We start from the raw sequence: 14,455 nt of genomic DNA on the forward strand, positions 1-14,455 counted from the left end.
TATACACCCAAAAAAATCGTATTTTTGTATGAAAATGCGATTTTTTTTTCCACAAATTTTGGTACTTATGTATTATCTGGACGCCCGATTTTCTCATTGCATCGCATCACATGCAATATAGTGGCATACAATGCAATGCGATTTTTCATTGTAACGAACCAATTTTTAATTGTATAGTCACCCAGGGGGGGTTTCATACTCCCACTATCCGACTATGCAAGGAGTTGATGATATATAGTGTGGCAAGCGCAGCGAGACACCGAGCCCGAAGCGCAGCGAGCCCCGCGAGGGGACGCAGAATACATGTAAAGTTATCCACGTCGCCTCGCTGCGCTCGCCACACTATATAAAATCAACTCCATGCGTAGTTGGATAGTGGGGGTATGAAACCCCCCCTGGATGACTATACAATTAAAAATCAGGTCTTTACAATGAAAAATCGCATTGTATTGCATGTCTTAAGTAGTGGCATGCAATGAAAAAATCGGGCGTCCAGATAATACATAAGTACCCAAATTATTGTTAGTAAATTTCAACCATACTGTCATTTATTTAGGCCCCCCCCCCTTCCCCCCAGTATCGACGTCATCCCGAAGTGTGGCGAGCGCAGCGAGCCCCGCGAGGGGACGCGTATTATGTTACATGTATTACGCGTCCGCTCACCACGCTTTGGGCTCGGTGGCTCACCACACTATATAAAATCAAATCCACGCCGACATGGATAGTGGGGGTATGAAAAGGTCGGGTGAACGTGTTCCGCTGCCACTCGCCATGCTTCGGGATGACGTGGATAGTGGGGGGGGGGGGCCTAAATAAATGACATTATATGTCATTTAATGGTATAGCACATTAAATGCCATTATTGTATGTCCAATGAGAACCGATATCTCATCGCATCGTATGCCATACAATAATGACATGCGATGGGATGGGATTTTTTATCACACCCCATCGCATCGCATGCCACACAATAATGCCATGCGATGCGATGCGATTTTTTATCGCAACCAATTTTTGTAATGTATTCACTGACAGAGAGCAGTGAATACATTACATAGGAAAATCGCATTGTATACCATACAATAACGGCATGCAATGCGATTTCACTACCCTGAATAGCCCACTATGCAAATGCCGTAGTGGGCGCAGTGATAATACACAAGTACCAAAAATTTCACTACAACATCCATTTTAATAAATGGTGGTCTCAGAAGAAATGTAATAAGACACCACTGGCCGCTCTCCGTGTATAAAAGGACGCCGCAGGCCACACCCGCTGCAAGATGGGACACCGCAGGTCGCTTCTCCTTTATAACACGGCTGCCACAGGCCGCTCCCCTTGTGTAACAGAGGACGCCGCACACCCTGTATAAGAGGAAGCAGTAGGCCGCTCCCCCTGTGTAACCAAGGATGCCACAAACCGCTCCCCTTGTATAACGCAATGCCGCAGTCTGCTCTCCCTGTATAAAGGGATGACACAGTCTGCTCTCCCTGTATAACGGGACGCCACAGGCTGCTCCCCCTGTATAACGGGACACCACAGGCTGCTCTCCTATATATTAGTACACCGCAGGCCACTCCCCCTGTATAACAGGATATCGCAGGACGTTCTCCCTGTATAACAGGACACCGCAGGCCACTACCCCTGTATAACAGGATAACGCATGCCACTCCCCCTTTATAACAAGACACCACAGGCTGCTCTCCTGTATAATAGGACACCACAGGCTGCTCCCCCTGTATAAAAACACCAGAGAATCTCCATACTCACCTGCCACCAGATACAGCAATGCTTTCTATCGGTCCCCCTGTAACTTAATAACCGTGGCTGCTGGAAGTGAGAGGCCTCAGGTAATCACCAGCGCTGCCCCCAGGAAGCCGAGATGCTGCAGCCACTGAACGTAAGGGTAGGTCTTCGGAAAAATGGCCGCCATTCACTCACACAGGGGACAATTGTTATGGATCCTTACTAGAAGTACATACAGCATGGCATCCATCAGCTTCCGGTGACCTCGCATCACATAACTCTCTCTATGCTATCACACAAGGCAATTACCGCTTCTACCATTCCGGCTGTGATGTCCCAGTGTCCTCATACAACGGCGGCCATTTCCTTGTGGTTTGTACTCAGCTCCTAGACTCCCCCGCGGCTGTAGCCAAAGTGTATTTCCTGTGTGGGACAGAGTGGGAGGAACTGCGTTACCAGGGAAACGTTACTTCCTTCCTGGTGTGCATGGCAGGCAGGAGGGAGAGTGCTGCAGCTGGCACCAGTTAACCCCAGGTATTATACTGCTAGTAACAGCATAGTAGTGATTGCTGGGTGTGAGCCATAAGGGCACTTACAGGGGAGCTGCTGTTCTACTCACACAGGCTGCAGTATAATACCAGGTGTGTGCTATCACTGGGACCAGGGAGAGGCAGCTGTTACATGCTGCACTATGATGGGGATCCCTGTATGTCACTGTGACACACTGCACTATGTGGGGGATCCCTATATGTCACTATGACACGCTGCACTCTTGGAGGGATCCCTGTATGTCACTGTGACACGCTGCACTCTTGGAGGGATCCCTGTATGTCACTGTGACACGCTGCACTCTTGGAGGGATCCCTGTATGTCACTGTGACACGCTGCACTATGGGGGGGAACCCTGTATGTTACACTGTGACACGCTGCACTATGGGGGGGATCCCTGTATGTTAAACTGTGACACGCTGCACTATGGGGGGATCCCTGTATGTTACACTGTGACACGCTGCACTATGGGGGGATCCCTGTATGTTACACTGTGACAGGCTGCACTATGGGGGGGATCCCTGTATGTTACACTGTGACACGCTGCACTATGGGGGGGATCCCTGTATGTTACACTGTGACAGGCTGCACTATGGGGGGATCCCTGTATGTTACACTGTGACACGCTGCACTATGGGGGATCCCTGCATGTTACACTGTGACACGCTGCACTATGGGGGGATCCCTGTATGTTACACTGTGACACGCTGCACTATGGGAGATCCCTGCATGTTACACTGTGACACGCTGCGCTATGGGGGATCCCTGTATGTTACACTGTGACACGCTGCACTATGGGGGATCCATGTATGTTACACTGTGACACGCTGCACTATGGGGGATCCATGTATGTTACACTGTGACACGCTGCACTATGGGGGATCCATGTATGTTACACTGTGACACGCTGCACTATGGGGGGATCCCTGTATGTTACACGGTGACACGCTGCACTATGGGGGGATCCCAGTATGTTACACTGTGACACGCTGCACTATGGGGGGATCCCTGTATGTTACACTGTGACACGCTGCACTATGGGGGGATCCCTGTATGTTACACTGTGACACGCTACACTATGGGGGATCCATGTATGTTACACTGTGACACGCTGCACTATGGGGGGATCCCTGTATGTTACACTGTGACACGCTGCACTATGGGGGGATCCATGTATGTTACACTGTGACACGCTGCACTATGGGGGGAACCCTGTATGTTACACTGTGACACGCTGCACTATGGGGGGGATCCATGTATGTTACACTGTGACACGCTGCACTATGGGGGGGATCCATGTATGTTACACTGTGACACGCTGCACTATGGGGGGGGATCCATGTATGTTACACTGTGACACGCTGCACTATGGGGGGATCCCTGTATGTTACACTGTGACAGGCTGCACTATGGGGGGATCCCTGTATGTTACACTGTGACAGGCTGCACTATGGGGGGATCCCAGTATGTTACACTGTGACACGCTGCACTATGGGGGGATCCCTGTATGTTACACTGTGACACGCTGCACTATGGGGGGATCCCTGTATGTTACACTGTGACACGCTACACTATGGGGGGATCCATGTATGTTACACTGTGACACGCTGCACTATGGGGGGATCCATGTATGTTACACTGTGACACGCTGCACTATGGGGGGAACCCTGTATGTTACACTGTGACACGCTGCACTATGGGGGGGATCCATGTATGTTACACTGTGACATGCTGCACTATGGGGGGGATCCATGTATGTTACACTGTGACACGCTGCACTATGGGGGGGATCCATGTATGTTACACTGTGTCACGCTGCACTATGGGGAGATCCCTGTATGTTACACTGTGACACGCTGCACAATGGGGGATCCCTGTATGTTACACTGTGACATGCTGCACTATGGGGGGGATCCATGTATGTTACACTGTGACACGCTGCACTATGGGGGGGATCCATGTATGTTACACTGTGACACGCTGCACTATGGGGGGGATCCATGTATGTTACACTGTGACACGCTGCACTATGGGGGGGATCCATGTATGTTACACTGTGACACGCTGCACTATGGGGGGATCACTGTATGTTACACTGTGACATGCTGCACTATGGGGGGATCCCTGTATGTTACACTGTGACATCCTGCACTATGGGGGGATCCCTGTATGTTACACTGTGACACGCTGCACTATGGGGGGATCCCTGTATGTTACATGCTGCACTATGGGGGGATCCCTGTATGTTACACTGTGACACGTTGCACTATGGGGGGATCCCTGTATGTTACACTGTGACACGCTGCTCTATGGGGGGATCCCTATATGTTACACTGTGACAGGCTGCACAATGGGGGATCCCTGTATGTTACACTGTGACACGCTGCACTATGGGGGATCCCTGTATGTTACACGCTGCACTATGGGGGATCCCTGTATGTTACACTGTGACACGCTGCACTATGGGGGGGATCCCTGTATGTTACACTGTGACATGCTGCACTATGGGGGGATCCCTGTATGTTACACTGTGACATCCTGCACTATGGGGGGATCCCTGTATGTTACACTGACATGCTGCACTATGGGGGGATCCCTGTATGTTACACTGTGACACGCTGCACTATGGGGGGGATCCCTGTATGTTAAACTGTGACACGCTGCACTATGGGGGGATCCCTGTATGTTACACTGTGACACGCTGCACTATGGGGGATCCCTGCATGTTACACTGTGACACGCTGCACTATGGGGGGATCCCTGTATGTTACACTGTGACACGCTGCACTATGGGAGATCCCTGCATGTTACACTGTGACACGCTGCGCTATGGGGGATCCCTGTATGTTACACTGTGACACGCTGCACTATGGGGGATCCATGTATGTTACACTGTGACACGCTGCACTATGGGGGATCCATGTATGTTACACTGTGACACGCTGCACTATGGGGGATCCATGTATGTTACACTGTGACACGCTGCACTATGGGGGGATCCCTGTATGTTACACGGTGACACGCTGCACTATGGGGGGATCCCAGTATGTTACACTGTGACACGCTGCACTATGGGGGGATCCCTGTATGTTACACTGTGACACGCTGCACTATGGGGGGATCCCTGTATGTTACACTGTGACACGCTGCACTATGGGGGATCCATGTATGTTACACTGTGACACGCTGCACTATGGGGGGGATCCATGTATGTTACACTGTGACACGCTGCACTATGGGGGGGGATCCATGTATGTTACACTGTGACACGCTGCACTATGGGGGGATCCCTGTATGTTACACTGTGACAGGCTGCACTATGGGGGGATCCCTGTATGTTACACTGTGACACGCTGCACTATGGGGGGATCCATGTATGTTACACTGTGACACGCTGCACTATGGGGGGAACCCTGTATGTTACACTGTGACACGCTGCACTATGGGGGGGATCCATGTATGTTACACTGTGACACGCTGCACTATGGGGGGGATCCATGTATGTTACACTGTGACACGCTGCACTATGGGGGGGATCCATGTATGTTACACTGTGACACGCTGCACTATGGGGGGATCCCTGTATGTTACACTGTGACAGGCTGCACTATGGGGGGATCCCTGTATGTTACACTGTGACAGGCTGCACTATGGGGGGATCCCAGTATGTTACACTGTGACACGCTGCACTATGGGGGGATCCCTGTATGTTACACTGTGACACGCTGCACTATGGGGGGATCCCTGTATGTTACACTGTGACACGCTACACTATGGGGGGATCCATGTATGTTACACTGTGACACGCTGCACTATGGGGGGAACCCTGTATGTTACACTGTGACACGCTGCACTATGGGGGGGATCCATGTATGTTACACTGTGACATGCTGCACTATGGGGGGGATCCATGTATGTTACACTGTGACACGCTGCACTATGGGGGGGATCCATGTATGTTACACTGTGTCACGCTGCACTATGGGGAGATCCCTGTATGTTACACTGTGACACGCTGCACAATGGGGGATCCCTGTATGTTACACTGTGACATGCTGCACTATGGGGGGGATCCATGTATGTTACACTGTGACACGCTGCACTATGGGGGGGATCCATGTATGTTACACTGTGTCACGCTGCACTATGGGGGGATCCCTGTATGTTACACTGTGACACGCTGCACTATGGGGGGGATCCATGTATGTTACACTGTGACACGCTGCACTATGGGGGGATCACTGTATGTTACACTGTGACATGCTGCACTATGGGGGGATCCCTGTATGTTACACTGTGACATCCTGCACTATGGGGGGATCCCTGTATGTTACACTGTGACACGCTGCACTATGGGGGGATCCCTGTATGTTACATGCTGCACTATGGGGGGATCCCTGTATGTTACACTGTGACACGTTGCACTATGGGGGGATCCCTGTATGTTACACTGTGACACGCTGCTCTATGGGGGGATCCCTATATGTTACACTGTGACAGGCTGCACAATGGGGGATCCCTGTATGTTACACTGTGACACGCTGCACTATGGGGGATCCCTGTATGTTACACGCTGCACTATGGGGGATCCCTGTATGTTACACTGTGACACGCTGCACTATGGGGGGATCCCTGTATGTTACACTGTGACATGCTGCACTATGGGGGGATCCCTGTATGTTACACTGTGACATCCTGCACTATGGGGGGATCCCTGTATGTTACACTGTGACATGCTGCACTATGGGGGGATCCCTGTATGTTACACTGTGACACGCTGCACTATGGGGGGATCCCTGTATGTTACACTGTGACACGCTGCTCTATGGGGGGATCCCTGTATGTTACACTGTGACAGGCTGCACTATGGGGGATCCCTGTATGTTACACTGTGACACGCTGCACTATGGGGGATCCCTGTATGTTACACTGTGACACGCTGCACTATGGGGGGATCCCTGTATGTTACACTGTGACACTCGGCACTATGGGGGGATCCCTGTATGTTACACTGTGACATGCTGCACTATGGGGGGATCCCTGTATGTTACACTGTGACACGCTGCACTCTGGGGGGGATCCCTGTATGTTACACTGTGACACGCTGCACTATGGGGGGATCCCTGTATGTTACACTGTGACACGCTGCACTATGGGGGGATCACTGTATGTTACACTGTGACACGCTGCACTATGGGGGGGGATCCCTGTATGTTACACTGTGACACGCTGCACTATGGGGGGGATCCCTGTATGTTACGCTGTACTATGGGGGGGATCCATGTATGTTACACTGTGCCACGATGCACTATGCGGGGGGTGGATCCCTGTATGTTACACTGTGACACGCTGCACTATGGGGGGATCCATGTATGTTACACTGTGACACCCTGCACTATGGGGGGGGATCCCTGTATGTTACACTGTGACATGCTGCACTATGGGGGGATCCCTGTATGTTACACTGTGACACGCTGCACTATGGGGGGGATCCCTGTATGTTACACTGTGACATGCTGCACTATGGGGGGATCCCTGTATGTTACACTGTGACATCCTGCACTATGGGGGGATCCCTGTATGTTACACTGTGACACGCTGCACTATGGGGGGATCCCTGTATGTTACACTGTGACAGGCTGCACTATGGGGGATCCCTGTATGTTACACTGTGACACGCTGCACTATGGGGGATCCCTGTATGTTACACTGTGACACGCTGCACTATGGGGGGATCCCTGTATGTTACACTGTGACACGCTGCACTATGGGGGGGATCCCTGTATGTTACGCTGTACTATGGGGGGGATTCATGTATGTTACACTGTGCCACGATGCACTATGCGGGGGTTGGATCCCTGTATGTTACACTGTGACACGCTGCACTATGGGGGGGATCCCTGTATGTTACACTGTGACATGCTGCACTATGGGGGGATCCCTGTATGTTACACTGTGACATCCTGCACTATGGGGGGATCCCTGTATGTTACACTGTGACACGCTGCACTATGGGGGGATCCCTGTATGTTACACTGTGACACGCTGCTCTATGGGGGGATCCCTGTATGTTACACTGTGACAGGCTGCACTATGGGGGATCCCTGTATGTTACACTGTGACACGCTGCACTATGGGGGATCCCTGTATGTTACACTGTGACACGCTGCACTATGGGGGGATCCCTGTATGTTACACTGTGACACTCGGCACTATGGGGGGATCCCTGTATGTTACACTGTGACATGCTGCACTATGGGGGGATCCCTGTATGTTACACTGTGACACGCTGCACTATGGGGGGGATCCATGTATGTTACACTGTGACACGCTGCACTCTGGGGGGGATCCCTGTATGTTACACTGTGACACGCTGCACTATGGGGGGATCACTGTATGTTACACTGTGACACGCTTGCACTATGGGGGGGGATCCCTGTATGTGACGCTGCACTATGGGGGGGATCCCTGTATGTTACACTGTGACACGCTGCACTATGGGGGGATCCATGTATGTTACACTGTGACACCCTGCACTATGGGGGGATCCCTGTATGTTACACTGTGACATGCTGCACTATGGGGGGATCCCTGTATGTTACACTGTGACACGCTGCACTATGGGGGGATCCCTGTATGTTACACTGTGACATGCTGCTCTATGGGGGGATCCCTGTATGTTACACTGTGACATCCTGCACTATGGGGGGATCCCTGTATGTTACACTGTGACATGCTGCACTATGGGGGGATCCCTGTATGTTACACTGTGACACGCTGCACTATGGGGGGATCCCTGTATGTTACACTGTGACACGCTGCTCTATGGGGGGATCCCTGTATGTTACACTGTGACACGCTGCACTATGGGGGATCCCTGTATGTTACACTGTGACACGCTGCACTATGGGGGGATCCCTGTATGTTACACTGTGACACTCGGCACTATGGGGGGATCCCTGTATGTTACACTGTGACATGCTGCACTATGGGGGGATCCCTGTATGTTACACTGTGACACGCTGCACTATGGGGGGGATCCATGTATGTTACACTGTGACACGCTGCACTCTGGGGGGTATCCCTGTATGTTACACTGTGACATGCTGCACTATGGGGGGATCCCTGTATGTTACACTGTGACATCCTGCACTATGGGGGGATCCCTGTATGTTACACTGTGTCATGCTGCACTATGGGGGGATCCCTGTATGTTACACTGTGACACGCTGCACTATGGGGGGATCCCTGTATGTTACACTGTGACACGCTGCTCTATGGGGGGATCCCTGTATGTTACACTGTGACAGGATGCACTATGGGGGATCCCTGTATGTTACACTGTGACACGCTGCACTATGGGGGATCCCTGTATGTTACACTGTGACACGCTGCACTATGGGGGGATCCCTGTATGTTACACTGTGACATGCTGCACTATGGGGGGATCCCTGTATGTTACACTGTGACACGCTGCACTATGGGGGGGATCCATGTATGTTACACTGTGACACGCTGCACTCTGGGGGGGATCCCTGTATGTTACACTGTGACACGCTGCACTATGGGGGGATCCCTGTATGTTACGCTGCACTATGGGGGGGATCCCTGTATGTTACACTGTGACACGCTGCACTATGGGGGGATCCATGTATGTTACACTGTGACACACTGCACTATGGGGGGATCCCTGTATGTTACACTGTGACAGGCTGCACTATGGGGGGATCCCTGTATGTTACACTGTGACACGCTGCACTATGGGGGGATCCATGTATGTTACACTGTGACAGGCTGCACTATGGGGGGATCCCTGTATGTTACACTGTGACACACTGCACTATGGGGGGATCCCTGTATGTTACACTGTGACACGCTGCACTATGGGGGGATCCCTGTATGTTACACTGTGACATGCTGCACTATGGGGGGATCCCTGTATGTTACACTGTGACATCCTGCACTATGGGGGGATCCCTGTATGTTACACTGTGACATGCTGCACTATGGGGGGATCCCTGTATGTTACACTGTGACACGCTGCACTATGGGGGGGATCCCTGTATGTTACACTGTGACACGCTGCACTATGGGGGGATCCCTGTATGTTACACTGTGACAGGCTGCACTATGGGGGATCTCTGTATGTTACACTGTGACACACTGCACTATGGGGGGATCCCTGTATGTTACACTGTGACACGCTGCACTATGGGGGGGGACTCAGTTTAGGATATATAATTAGCAGCTGTTGTTATAGAAACAGGATATAGGGCCTGACTCTGGTTCTGTGTGGAGTTTGTATATTCCCCATGTGCTTGCATGGGTTTACTTTGGGTACTCCGGTTTTCCCACAATCCAAAAGTATACTGGTAGGTTAATTGGCTTCCACCAAAAATTAACCCTAGAATGTCTGTGTGTGCGCATGTCCAGGTGGTAGGGAATATAGATTGTATTCTCTGTGCAGCGCTGCGGAATATGTATGCACTATATAAGAAACTTAATAAATAATAATAAATAAATTGTAACCTTACAGTATATAGGAGATAAATTAACACAACTGCGCTCAGCTTGTATGTAATCTAGGCTAATTCCAGGTGCTGCTAGTCTCGTTAAGGGTATCCCAGTCCCTTTTTACTTAATTATGGAGATAGTTTGGGGTGAGACAGCGCTATCCTGTTTGTGTTGGTGTTTGGGAGTGTGGAAATGAGAAAAAAATGCAGATTGGAGAATAGATAAAATAAATAATGTAGATTTATTTAATGGTTAATAGGGAAAAGTAAATACCGTATATACTCGAGTATAAGTCGACCCGAATATAAGCCGAACCACCTAATTTTACAACAAAAAAACTGGGAAAACTTATTGACTCAAGTGGGACCCTCACTCGAGTATAAGCCGAGGGGGGCTTTTTTCAGCATAAAAAATGTTCTGAAAAAGTAGGCTTATACTCGAGTATATATGGTATATATGCAAGCAATTTAAAGTGAGATGTTCATTTATTGTGCTTGCACCAGACTCTGGTGTAATGGGGATGCTGAAGGTAGTGAATTACACTTACCCTAAGGGTAGAAAAGGGGGGGTACCTCTGAGGGTATTTAATTGGTGTTTTAATTACACCTGTGAGGGGTCCCCAGAGTGGGGATTCCTGTGGCAAGTGTCACCAGAAGAGTATTCCCAAACGGGTTTTCAGATAGTCTGTCCTAGACTTCTTTAGCTCCCGTAGGCCCTGGGACAGGACCTACGGTCTCTCCTGGTGATTTGTCCCAGGAATAGAGTCTGGGTGATGGTGTTTGTGTTTTTAGCAGGGAGGTGCCTTATGGGCTTCGGGCGATTCGTATGAACCCCCTTACAATCTCATAGGTAAGATTACCTATGCCCTCTCTGCTTTAACACTGTCCAGTTAACAAAGGGTTAACAAAGGGAGACACCCTTTGTTAACTGGACAGTGTTAAAGCAGAGAGGGCATAGGTAATCTTACCTATGAGATTGTAAGGGGGTTCATACGAATCGCCCGAAGCCCATAAGGCACCTCCCTGCTAAAAACACAGACACTACCACCCCATCACCCAGACTCTATTCATGGGACAAATCACCAGGAGAGACCGTAGGTCCTGTCCCAGGGCCTACGGGAGCTAAAGAAGTCTAGGACAGACTATCTGAAAACCCGTTTGGGAATACTCTTCTGGTGACACTTGCCACAGGAATCCCCACTCTGGGGACCCCTCACAGGTGTAATTAAAACACCAATTAAATACCCTCAGAGGTACCCCCCCTTTTCTACCCTTAGGGTAATTGTATTTCACTACCTTCAGCATCCCCATTACACCAGAGTCTGGTGCAAGCACAATAAATGAACATCTCACTTTAAATTGCTTGCATATATATTTACTTTTCCCTATTAACCATTGAATAAATCTACATTATTTATTTTATCTATTCTCCAATCTCCATTTTTTTCTCATTTCCACACTCCCAAACACCAACACAAACAGGATAGCGCTGTCTCACCCCAAACTATAACCTTACAGTATGCCTATGTCACACTCTCCAGTTATAGACAACCCCCTATCTATTGATCTAGTGCTGTGGTAACCAACTCCAGTCCCCGAGACCTACCAACAGTTCACATTTACCAGACAACCTGCTGCTGCACAGCTGCACTCATTACTCACTGACACAATATAAAAGATCCACAGGTGGAGCTAATTACTTCACTTGTGATTCTGTGAGGAGATCTGGAAAACATTAAACGTTGGTAGCTCTTGAGGACTGGAGTCGGCTACCCCAGGTCTAGTGTATACAAAGGTGACTAACCTGCACATGGCGTAAGCCAGGCATTCCCAACCACGGTTCTCAAGGCACACTAAAGGTGCTCATACAAGGTTTGTTTAACGGATCTGTTCGGCACTTAATTAGCACACATCGCATCGCATTGCATGCCTTGTGCATGCAGTGTGCATGCAATGCGATCCGATGTGTAGCTAGTACAAAAAGTATGTGCAGCACATACTTTTTGTACCGTACGATGAGATGCGCGGGATCGCGCATCTCATAGTACAGAACGGACGGTCCGGGAACGGACCGTCTATGGGCACCTTTACAGTGCAGGTTATAGTGATGTCCAGGCTTCAGCACAGATGGTTTAATCAGAATCACTCAGGTACTAATTAAGTCACCTGTGCTCAAGCCTGGATAGCACTACAACCTGCACTGTTAAGCTGTGTACACACAGGGGCGTTTTAGCACATATCGCTGGCAATATGGTCGCTGAGCGACCGTTTTGCTAGTGATTTGTATTACTGTGTGCTCACGTGAGTAGCCCCTAATGATTGCAGAAGCATGTGGCTTCCGCAGCATGTCACCCGGGTCAGCAGTGGCCAACCATCCCCTGGAGCAGGTGGTCTGCGGCAGACACCCACCCCCAATGTGGCGGAAACCCCACCGCTGATGAAAAGGACACACTGCCGGGTATATCCGAAGAGGGACACAGCCAGGGCTGATTTGTGGTCTATTTTATTATGTTGTATCGATATATGTGTTTTACAGATATCTTGATCACTACAAAATGTATATGATGAAATGATGTGATTGGCTGCTGAGGTCTATTCTGTTCTGCCCACCTGCTGAAGAATATGAGATCATGATTGAGCCTGGGGATATAAATTCCACACCCAGAGGCAATGCCACACCCCCTGATGAAGTCAACCCTGGCGAAGCGCGTTGGTGGTGGCCTAGAGGACGCTGCGCACAAGTGCTGGTGAACTCCTTGTCCTACTTGTATGAGAAGCTGATTCTACTATGGATAGACGCTGGAGTGTGACTGGCGTTTTCCGGAGACACTGTTCACTCCAATCCGAGGCTGGATATTAAAAACTGAGATGTATGTATATGATACTGGGAGGCTGTATTAGGAATATGGAAGGGTGAACATTCACACTGAGTGAAATATCACCCATGCATCCACTGGGGGAGAAGCCTCCCACTTAGGCCCATCTTCAAAAAAGAGCAGGTAAAAAGGCGAAAGACTAAATCTGAGTACACACGGGCAAAAATCACTGGCAATATGGTCGTTTGGGCGACCGTATAATAACATGCGTCTGCTCCCCCGCCCGGCCAAGCCACGCCCGTGTACTCCCGTTTTTAGCTCCCTTATGATCGCTGGTCGCAGCAGCTTGCTCCTGCGACTAGCTGATTCCCTCTGCGGCTCCCCCAGCAGAGGTTCCCTTTCATCAGCGACCATCTCTAGTCGCTGATGAAAACGGGACAATGAGTGATATATTGCTCATCGATATATTGCCCCGTGTGTACGCACCTCTAGGAAAATAGGTATTATCCTATATATAAAGATAAGGACCATTTGGATCAAGAGGATAACTGGAACACTTTAATGTACACAACCTCTTTATCTTCCTTAGCCAGAGACTAAAGGGAGTTTCTTTTGGATTAGTAGAGACTGAGCCAGTTTCTACTAAGTCAGACTCTGACACCAGTGGTGCAAGTAGGAAAAATGACTTTGTGGTACTGTGCCGCACGCCTAAGGCGTGCAATGAAAAATGGGTGTGGTCAGATGACACTAGGGGGAGTGGCTGGAATATTGCACGCCGAAGGCACATGGCCAAAATTTACACAGTAATGCCTGTTACGCGTCACACACCC

The 14,455-nt window shown here is 50.0% G+C and overlaps 2 protein-coding genes and 1 long non-coding RNA gene across 7 annotated transcripts in view; 2 read left to right on the forward strand and 1 right to left on the reverse strand.

The window, feature by feature from the left end:
* LOC146007515 (uncharacterized) overlaps nt 1-2,238 on the reverse strand; it is a 32,055-nt gene extending 29,817 nt beyond the window's left edge. Inside the window, 1 exon segment of the mRNA XM_083145931.1 lies at nt 1,772-2,238. The gene's annotated coding sequence lies outside the window, so the exon portion shown is untranslated.
* LOC146007513 (uncharacterized) overlaps nt 1-14,455 on the forward strand; it is a 218,458-nt gene that overhangs the window by 83,654 nt on the left and 120,349 nt on the right. The gene's annotated exons all lie outside the window — the stretch shown is intronic.
* On the forward strand, nt 2,146-13,686 carry LOC146007525 (uncharacterized). The gene is made up of 2 exons (XR_014444340.1): nt 2,146-2,281; nt 13,346-13,686. It is a non-coding gene; the product is annotated as an uncharacterized LOC146007525 (long non-coding RNA).

This window comes from Crinia signifera, chromosome 6 (assembly GCF_055691185.1).
Source record: "Crinia signifera chromosome 6, ASM5569118v1, whole genome shotgun sequence".
In the NCBI taxonomy this organism is placed as follows: domain Eukaryota; kingdom Metazoa; phylum Chordata; class Amphibia; order Anura; family Myobatrachidae; genus Crinia; species Crinia signifera.